Here is a 7,828-nt window from a genome sequence, read left to right on the forward strand (position 1 = left end):
GTACTAGGGAGGGATGGGGTCTCTGCCTGTCCTGCCTCTGACCTGGGACCCACGGCTTGTGGCTGCCATGCTGGGAGATATGCCTGCCGGGGTCGGGACTCACAGGGCCATGGTGGCCATGTAGCATGCCAGGGGGTCTGGAGCTGGAAGAAGCGGCCATAGGGCCCGGCCTTCCCACACTTCACAGAGAGACCTCAACTAGCTCCTCCCTCCCTTTCCAGCTCGGAGCAGGAATGCTGGGCAAGGCCAGCCCAGTCCCCAACTCGAAGGGGCCAGGGCCTCATGAAGGCAGTGCAGGAGCAGCCACACTCCTCCTCAGGCCCTGAGGCTCAGCTGTAAGTGGTACTAAGGACCTGGAGGTCCGGGGAGCAAGTTGTGGGGAAGGGGAGGTCAGTGACCCCAAGGTGGGTGGGCCTCTGTCTATTGTGGCCAGCCCTGAGGGCATTCAGTTCTGGGGCTGCAGGGCTCCCAAGGGCTAGTTAGGCCCAAAAAGTCACTGGGGGTGCATGGAACTGCTGCTTCCGTAGAACTCTGAGGTATCCCAGGATGGCTGAAGGCAGGTGGCTGTAGCATGTTACGGGGGGAGGGGGCTGGGGGCTGTCTGCCAGGGGACAGGGACGACCGACCTGCTGGACATTGTGCTGCCCCTCCACCTGGCTCACCCTGAGGGGACACCCAGAACTTGCTTCAAACCCCGATCCCAGCCAGTCATCTCCTCTCGGAGTTCATAATGGTGCAATACACAGAAATGTCCTTAACCACCACCTGGCGTCCCGTGTGCCCTAGTGCACACACATCGCCACCCCTGTCTGCCCAGCAGCCCCTACCCTCCAGATGGCTCAGCCCGAGGGCATTCCTCGCTGTCCCCGTACCCACAGGTCCGCAAGCACTTTGCCCTCCATGCTTCCTCTGCCTGAATGCTCCCCAGAGCCGGCACCTTTCTCGAGCCCCAGCCCTGGCTGGTGCTTCGGAGGTCGGGCTGCCAACTCAGACCAGTGGTTGAGAGCACGGGTTCTGCAGTCCAGCCATGGTTCTCAGACTCCATAGCTTGTTACCATTCATCTCTCCGCACTGCAGCTGCCCCTTGAAACCCATCCCTCCATACCTCACAGGTAAATCCTCTCCAACCACACTGCATCCCCCCCCAGTACGGGAGAAGGTGAGGGCGAGCTCCCTCCCCAAATCCAGGGGCTCTGCCTTCCCAAGCCCCTGGTATCTAGGCGGATAGATAAAACACTAATGTTTTCCCCACGCACTTCCAACAGTGACCAATAAGTAGCAGACCTTGGTTCACTGGCAGAGCCAAGGTCTCCTGGGTGTCTGGCCCAGGCAGGTAGAATGGCATGGGTGGTCCCCAGGTTAGAGCTAGGAGCAGGGTAAGGAGAGAAGATTGTAGCTCCAAAGTGGGTGACCCCACCTAGTCAGAATTTTCTGGGTGGTAGTGAGTACCCCATTTCCAGACAGGCAAGCAGAAATGGGACAGAGTGGGGTGGGGTCTGATCAGGATAACCTCTTTCAGGCCTGGGGGGGGGGTCCCCACTCAGCATCAGGAGAGAGATGGCAATGTCAAGCCAAAGGTGGTTTCTGGTTACACCAGGATGCCTGAAGGTCAGACTTGGAGGACCTTGAGTCAAAGAAGGAAGCTAGAAGATGGGGACTCTGCCAGAGGCAGGGGCAACTGAGGCACAGTGGTGCAAGTGCCCAGGTGGCTGGGCCAGTCTCTCCCCATTACCTGGGGATGGGGTCTTGCAAGGGGCAGACCTTCTGGTCTCCATAATGCCCCCCAGGGCTTAACCTTCCCCTTGTCCTATCACTATGGAAACCGAGAATTTCCTTTCAGGGTCCCCATAGTAACCGACCCCGTTTCCATGGGGACCCCACACTTCCACATCAGCGCCCCAGTTGCCATAACAACTCCAGAGATTACCAGCCCCTCCCCCCAAGTCTGGGCTCTGTGGTATTCTCCCTATCACCTCAGTCCGGCCCCCTTCAGTTGCCTTGGTAATAAATGCAGGGAAGGGGGAGCCCTGGTTGCCCTAAGGTGACTAGCCTACCTTCCCTTTTCCCGGTTCCAGAGGGTAAACTGAGGCATAGGGAGGCATAGGACTCAGCTGAGGTCCCAGAGGGAGCAGAGAGCCTGACCAGGTTTCCATGAGGCAACAGATCTCATCAGTCAGGGTGAAGGACCAAGGGGGGGTACACAGAGCAAGGTCAACTCCAGCTCTGTCCTGACCTCTCTCTGACTCTGGACCCTGAGTCCTCGCTGGCATCACGGAAGAGTTCAGCCTGGGCTCCCACCTGGAACCTGAATGTCTGTCCTGTCCTGACCTCTGGGGCCCTGAGTGCCCCAGATGTCAGGCCCTCCAGCGCTCCCTTTCACTGGGGGGCTGTGGAGCTACACTTTGCTCCAGCCCAAAGGAGTTGTTCATTTGCATGTTATTTTGCATAACTTTTATATGCCGCCCAAGGGCCAGCCCCAGGCCTCTGATCCTTGCCCCCATCCTGGACCTTCCCAGGGAAGCCCCACCCATCACCCAGGCCTTCCTCTCACTCCAGACCCCTGGCCTCTCCAGGTGCTTGCTTCTGATCTTCCCATCTCCCATCCCTGTGAGCCCAAACTCCGCCCCGTGACAACCAGTCACTGCTGGGGGGCTTGTCTCCTGCAGCCAACCCTGCAGTGGAGTGTGGGGTGCAGGGAAACTGCCAAGCAGCAAGCACAGGGAGGGTGAAATGGGGACCTGCGCTGAGGTCCGGCTTGGTCAGGGGGACAGGGGGACAAATGCCCGCTCAAGCAGGAGGGAGAAGGCTCCACGCAGAGGAAACAGTTTGTGCCATCCCAGGGTGCAGAACCCACCGGAGGCTTCCTGCCCACAGGACTAGACCTTTCCTGGGCAAAGGAACACAGGAGGAAGACTGGGTTGGATGGAGCTCTGACAGACTCTACCCCAAACGTGTCCCATGACCTTGGTATGACCCTGCCTTGCTTTCCCCACCGAGGCCCTGAGGGGTTCAGACTAAGTGATGTCCAGGAATGCTCTGGTCCTCCTTCCTCTCTCAGAAGCCACCTGGCGTCACCTTCCCCACTTGTGACCCCCAACGGAGTAGGGCCCACTGAGGGAGGGGGGGAGGGCAGGTCTGAACCTGGGGTCTGTGAGGAGAACGGAAGGGCAGAAAGGGGGTGCTCCCTTGGGCGGGCCTAGACCCACAACTGGGAAAACAGGTTTCCCAGCTGATGTCAGCTCTCTCAGCGGAGGGGAGGGGCGTGGTTGTTGGGAGAACCTTCTGGCTGGGTGGGTGGCTGGCCAGCTCAGGGGTCTCTCAACACCCTCTATCAGTTCAGTCTCTTCCCTCGCCTTCCTCCCCCGCCCTCCCACGCAAGCACACAACACACAATAGGTCCCTAGCAGGCCTCAAAGTAGCACAGGCACCACTCCCTGGGAGCCCAGCATGGAGGGGTGGGGACCTGTTCCGGGAGCAGGAGCAGGACCAAGCGGGCAGGAAGGCAGCGCTGGGAGATTGGCCGAAGCTTCCGGTTCACACTCACATCCTGGATTTGTTTGCCAGGCCCTAGGCCGCCCCCTGACTGCCCGGGCTTCTAGGGCTCCAGCCAGCCAGCCCGTGCCCCAGACCTGCCCTGGTGAGGGGAGGAGCTGGGGCGGTAGAGGGAACTCGGCAGAAATGGTGCTAAGCCCCTCCTGAGGGAATGGGGGCGCTGACCTTCTGCAGAGCACAGCCTAGAAGGGGTAGCAGGAGGCAAGCACGCTCACCTGGAGGTCCAGTCCTGGGAGACCACACCTAGATGGCCTTCGCCCCGCAGCACTAGCATTAACATCCCTCAGACTCACTACCTGGTTCATGCCCCCCTTCATCCCGTCACAGGTGGCAAAACCAAAGCCCAAGAATCTGCCCACAGCCATTGGGGCAATCAGAGGCATAAGTGCCAGATGCAGGTTTCCTTCTGAATCTTTTCTCTTCACAAGGACCAACCTTTGGAGATGTAGACAGAGAGGCCTGAGTGAGGGGACCCCAGGGGGCCAGGAGCTTTCCCTGGTCCAGACAAGCCAGAAGGGCTACCCCTCTGTAGAGTCTAGGCCAGCCCTGATGTCAGGGCTGGGACAAGTTTATAGACAGAGAAATAGAGACTCAGGTGTAAAGAGCTTTTGCCTTGGGTCACACCAGACAGGGATCCTACACACAATGCCTCCTGTCAGCGGCCTGGACCTCTCATCCCCGAAGTGGACTCAAGAAGCCATGGTCCTTATGGCCTGGATTCTGGGTCCCTAGGGCCCCACATCCAGCCTGCAGTCCTAGGAGACAGTCCGCCAGCCTCTTCACAGAGGGCCAGCTGATCTGGTCATGAACTTCCCTCTAGTGACGAGATCAGGGGTACACAATAGTCCATTGTACCCAGGGCACACCTGAGCCAGGAGCATGAATCCAGGCAGGTGCAGGGAGGGGGGCCGATGCTAAATGAAGAGGAGGCGGGCATTACCCCGGAATCCCTCCCTGCTGTGAAAGCAGAGGAAAGTGGGAGCCTAGGTGCATGACACACAGAGTCTGGGGGACGCCAGGCTCTCAGCTCTCGCAGGACACTGGGGTGGGAGTCATTCCCTTCACCTTCTGAGGCCATGAGGTAGTCTCTGAGACAGGACAGGGAGCTCGGGAGGGAAGGGCATCCCTCCACCCCTTTCAAACATCCCTTCTATCTCACCTCCCCTATCCCCTCCCTCTGCATCCAAGGTAAATCTTTTCTTCTGGCTGGACCCCCAGGTCCACCCAGGGGCGGGGTAATGGCCTCCAAGGATCAGGGTCAGGGAGGAGCTCATCACTGCCGGCGCACCGATGCGGAGTAGCTTGAGCTGACTCAAATCGGACTAAAGTAGGGACACCCCCTACCTCTCACCCCCAACGCCCGCCTACCGGCAACCACGCCACCCCGCAGCCCACTCAGACCCTTCGGCCCTGACCACCCAGTAGGGCCGCGCCCACAGGAGAGTCAAGCCCAAATGCAAACTAAGCCCTCCTGCCCCTCCCAACCCAACAAAGTCTCTCATTTATTTTCCGAGCCTCAGTTTCTCCGTCTGTAAAAGAGGATCGGTGTCCGGCCGTCTCGACCTGGGACCCTCTCCTCATCAGGCACAACCCAGGTTGCGCGGTCCCCACCCAAGAAGCTCTTGCGAGATGCACGCCTGCGGGGGTCATCCCCCAGGTATAAGCGCCTGAGGCGCTGGAGGCTCCGGCGGGCCGGGGGCGGCGCACACGTGTGTGCCGAGCCCGAGTCCGCTCGGCGCGCGCGTACATCTACGCGGCCCCGGGAACGGGGGCGCAGGTGCAGCCGCAGCCGGGCGCGCGGAGCTGGGGGCACAGCGGGAGCGGCGCGGGGCGGGCTCACCTGAGCGTAGTAGAGCAGCCACAGCTCGTACAACCGCTCCGAGGCGGCCATGTCCCGGCCCGGCTCCGGCCCTGCTGCGCGCCACCTGCCGCCGCCGCCTCCTCCGCGCCGCCCGCCGGTTGCCCTCGGCCAGGCCCATGGGCGGAGGGCGTCACTCCGGGGCGGAGCGGCGCGGTACTACTCGGGGAAGTAGTACTGGCCCCCGCCGCGCTGAGCCACCCAAGTCCGCACGCTCCTCCTCCTCGCGGCCGGCCGCCGCCCGGCTTCCTGCACTTAGCTGCGGCTACCACCGCCCCGCCTCTCCCGGGACCGTGCAAAGGGCGGGGAGCCCGGAGGGAGGAGGAGCTTGAGGTCAGGGCGGTCTGGGAGGGCGCCCAGCAGTCCCGCCTTCAGCAGTGCGAACCCCCGACTGCGCCTCGGGAAGGGCCGGTCTGAGCCTCCTGGGTGTGGGTCGGGGTCAGGTATTCCAAACTTGCCCCCCTCACAGTGCGCAGAGCTGGAATTGCCTCCCTTCGTGCGAGAATGGGGTGTCCGTATCCCGGGGCGGGGGGTGAGGGGGTGGGGGTGGTGAGCAGGGGCTGCGGGCCGCGTTCGGAAGGCCAGAGTCCTTCAACAAATGGTAACAACAACCAGCGGCCACTTGTAGAGTTTACCACGTGTCTGGTGCTGTTCTAAGCGCTTTAAGGGGGAGACCGACATGCCACGTTTTTGCTCCTACTGTTTGTGGAGCAGGATGGGGACATCAGAGAGCAGTGCCCTTCATCTGTCCTGCAGATCCCTGGGAGATTTAAGCAATCCTCACGGGTTCCCTCTTCCAAGAAGCCTCCTAGATGCTCCCGTAAAAGCATCCTCCACTCTAGGGCCCAGCACTGGTCTTCACATCTTTTGTTTTCATTAACCTCAAGAGGTTAAAGGCAAGAGGATGTCTCATGAGTCTGTTTTACAGATGGAGAAACTGAAGCCCAGATGGGCCAAATGAGAATTACTTGGGTAGCCGGGGACAGTGTGGACAGGATGGGCAGGGATGGAGGCCTGACTGACTCTTTGCTGGCCCACTGTCATCATCACCCCCGGAACCTCTCCCTGCCCCCTCCCCTGGCCAGCCTGCCAAGGAGGTGAGGGGCCACCTGGTGTTGGGCAGGGGTCAGGGAGAAGTTTGTGGAGCCCAGAAAGGTACTCTCAGGTAAAGGAACTGCAGTCTGGAGTCTCCCAGACCTTGAGTGGCCAAGAGAAGACAGACTCTTTCCCAGTTCCCATCCTTTTCTGTCCTCCTGACTTCTTGGCAGCCGCTCCACTCTGGCCTTTTTTCCTGCCCTGTGCATCCTACCTCTGAGCTGGCATTTCCTGAGCACCTGCTACCTGGTACTCCCTGGGACCCTGGTACAGGTTCTGACGATTCGCCCCTCTGGATGTGGGGGAACAGGGCACCAAAAGGCCCTGGCTAGTGAGGTTGAGGGTCATTTTGGAGGGGCTGGACAGACGTCTTGTGGCACAGGGGCCTCTGAAAGGAAGTGGGAGGAGTGGGCATCCACCTGCTACCAGCCTGGGAATGGAGACCCTAAGCAGGAGACAGCTTTACTGGGAGACAAGTCATGGTATGTGTTGGGGGGAGGGAGGCATGGCCTCTAGGTGGCTTTGGGGAACTTGGCATCCTGTAGGAAGATCTTAACTTAAGCCAAAGTGGTCTCCGGGTTGTCAGGACATGCTGGTTAATGCAGGAAAGAAGACCCTGCCAGCTCCTGCTGGCGAGCACTGTAACTCTTGCCTACCTGTTGCAATCAAGGCCAAATCAACTCTCAGTAGTTCTCAAGAACTAAGCTCGGGAGGTTCCTGGAGGTCCACTGGGCCCACTTTGGGAGTTTGTTCTTCTCCAAGTTAGGTAGTCTGACTTTGAGTACGTTGCTGCTCCGGGGGGGCTTGGAGGTGGGAGGGCATCACCCATGAGCCTGGAGGAAACGGCCATCCAGCCAAGCGCTGCACTGCACAGGCTTTATCTGAGCTGAGAGCGGATACAGAAGGGCCTAGGGGCCCATGAACAAGTGCATTCAGGAAGTCACTGACACCTGTAGAGGAAGGAAGGCGCAGATCTTTTATTAAACTGAGATCGGAGTGGAGGGTAGACTTCTTGAAGGCATTCGGGCCTAGAAGAATCTGGACAAGAGGACAGGGTTGGGTCAGTGCATTCCTTGCGGCGGGTATGGAGTGAGGGGCGTGGTTGGCGTTTGCTTAGGCAAAAGCGGAGCAATCGACGCGCTCTATCCTCCTTCACTCAGGTCTGATTCCGCTTGCTGCTTTCTCATTGATGGGCATTGGACGAATCGAGCCTTACGGCCTTTCTCTTTACAGTGCCCTCCCCCAGCAGGCGAGGCTAGTCGCGGGGAATAGTGGGGCGGGCCCTGCTATGGCAACTCAGTATTGATTGGCTTTCAGGACTTC

Source organism: Mustela putorius, unplaced genomic scaffold (assembly GCF_011764305.1).
Source record: "Mustela putorius furo isolate JIRA1106 unplaced genomic scaffold, ASM1176430v1.1 tig00000095_pilon_pilon_pilon, whole genome shotgun sequence".
Classification (NCBI taxonomy): Eukaryota; Metazoa; Chordata; class Mammalia; order Carnivora; family Mustelidae; genus Mustela; species Mustela putorius.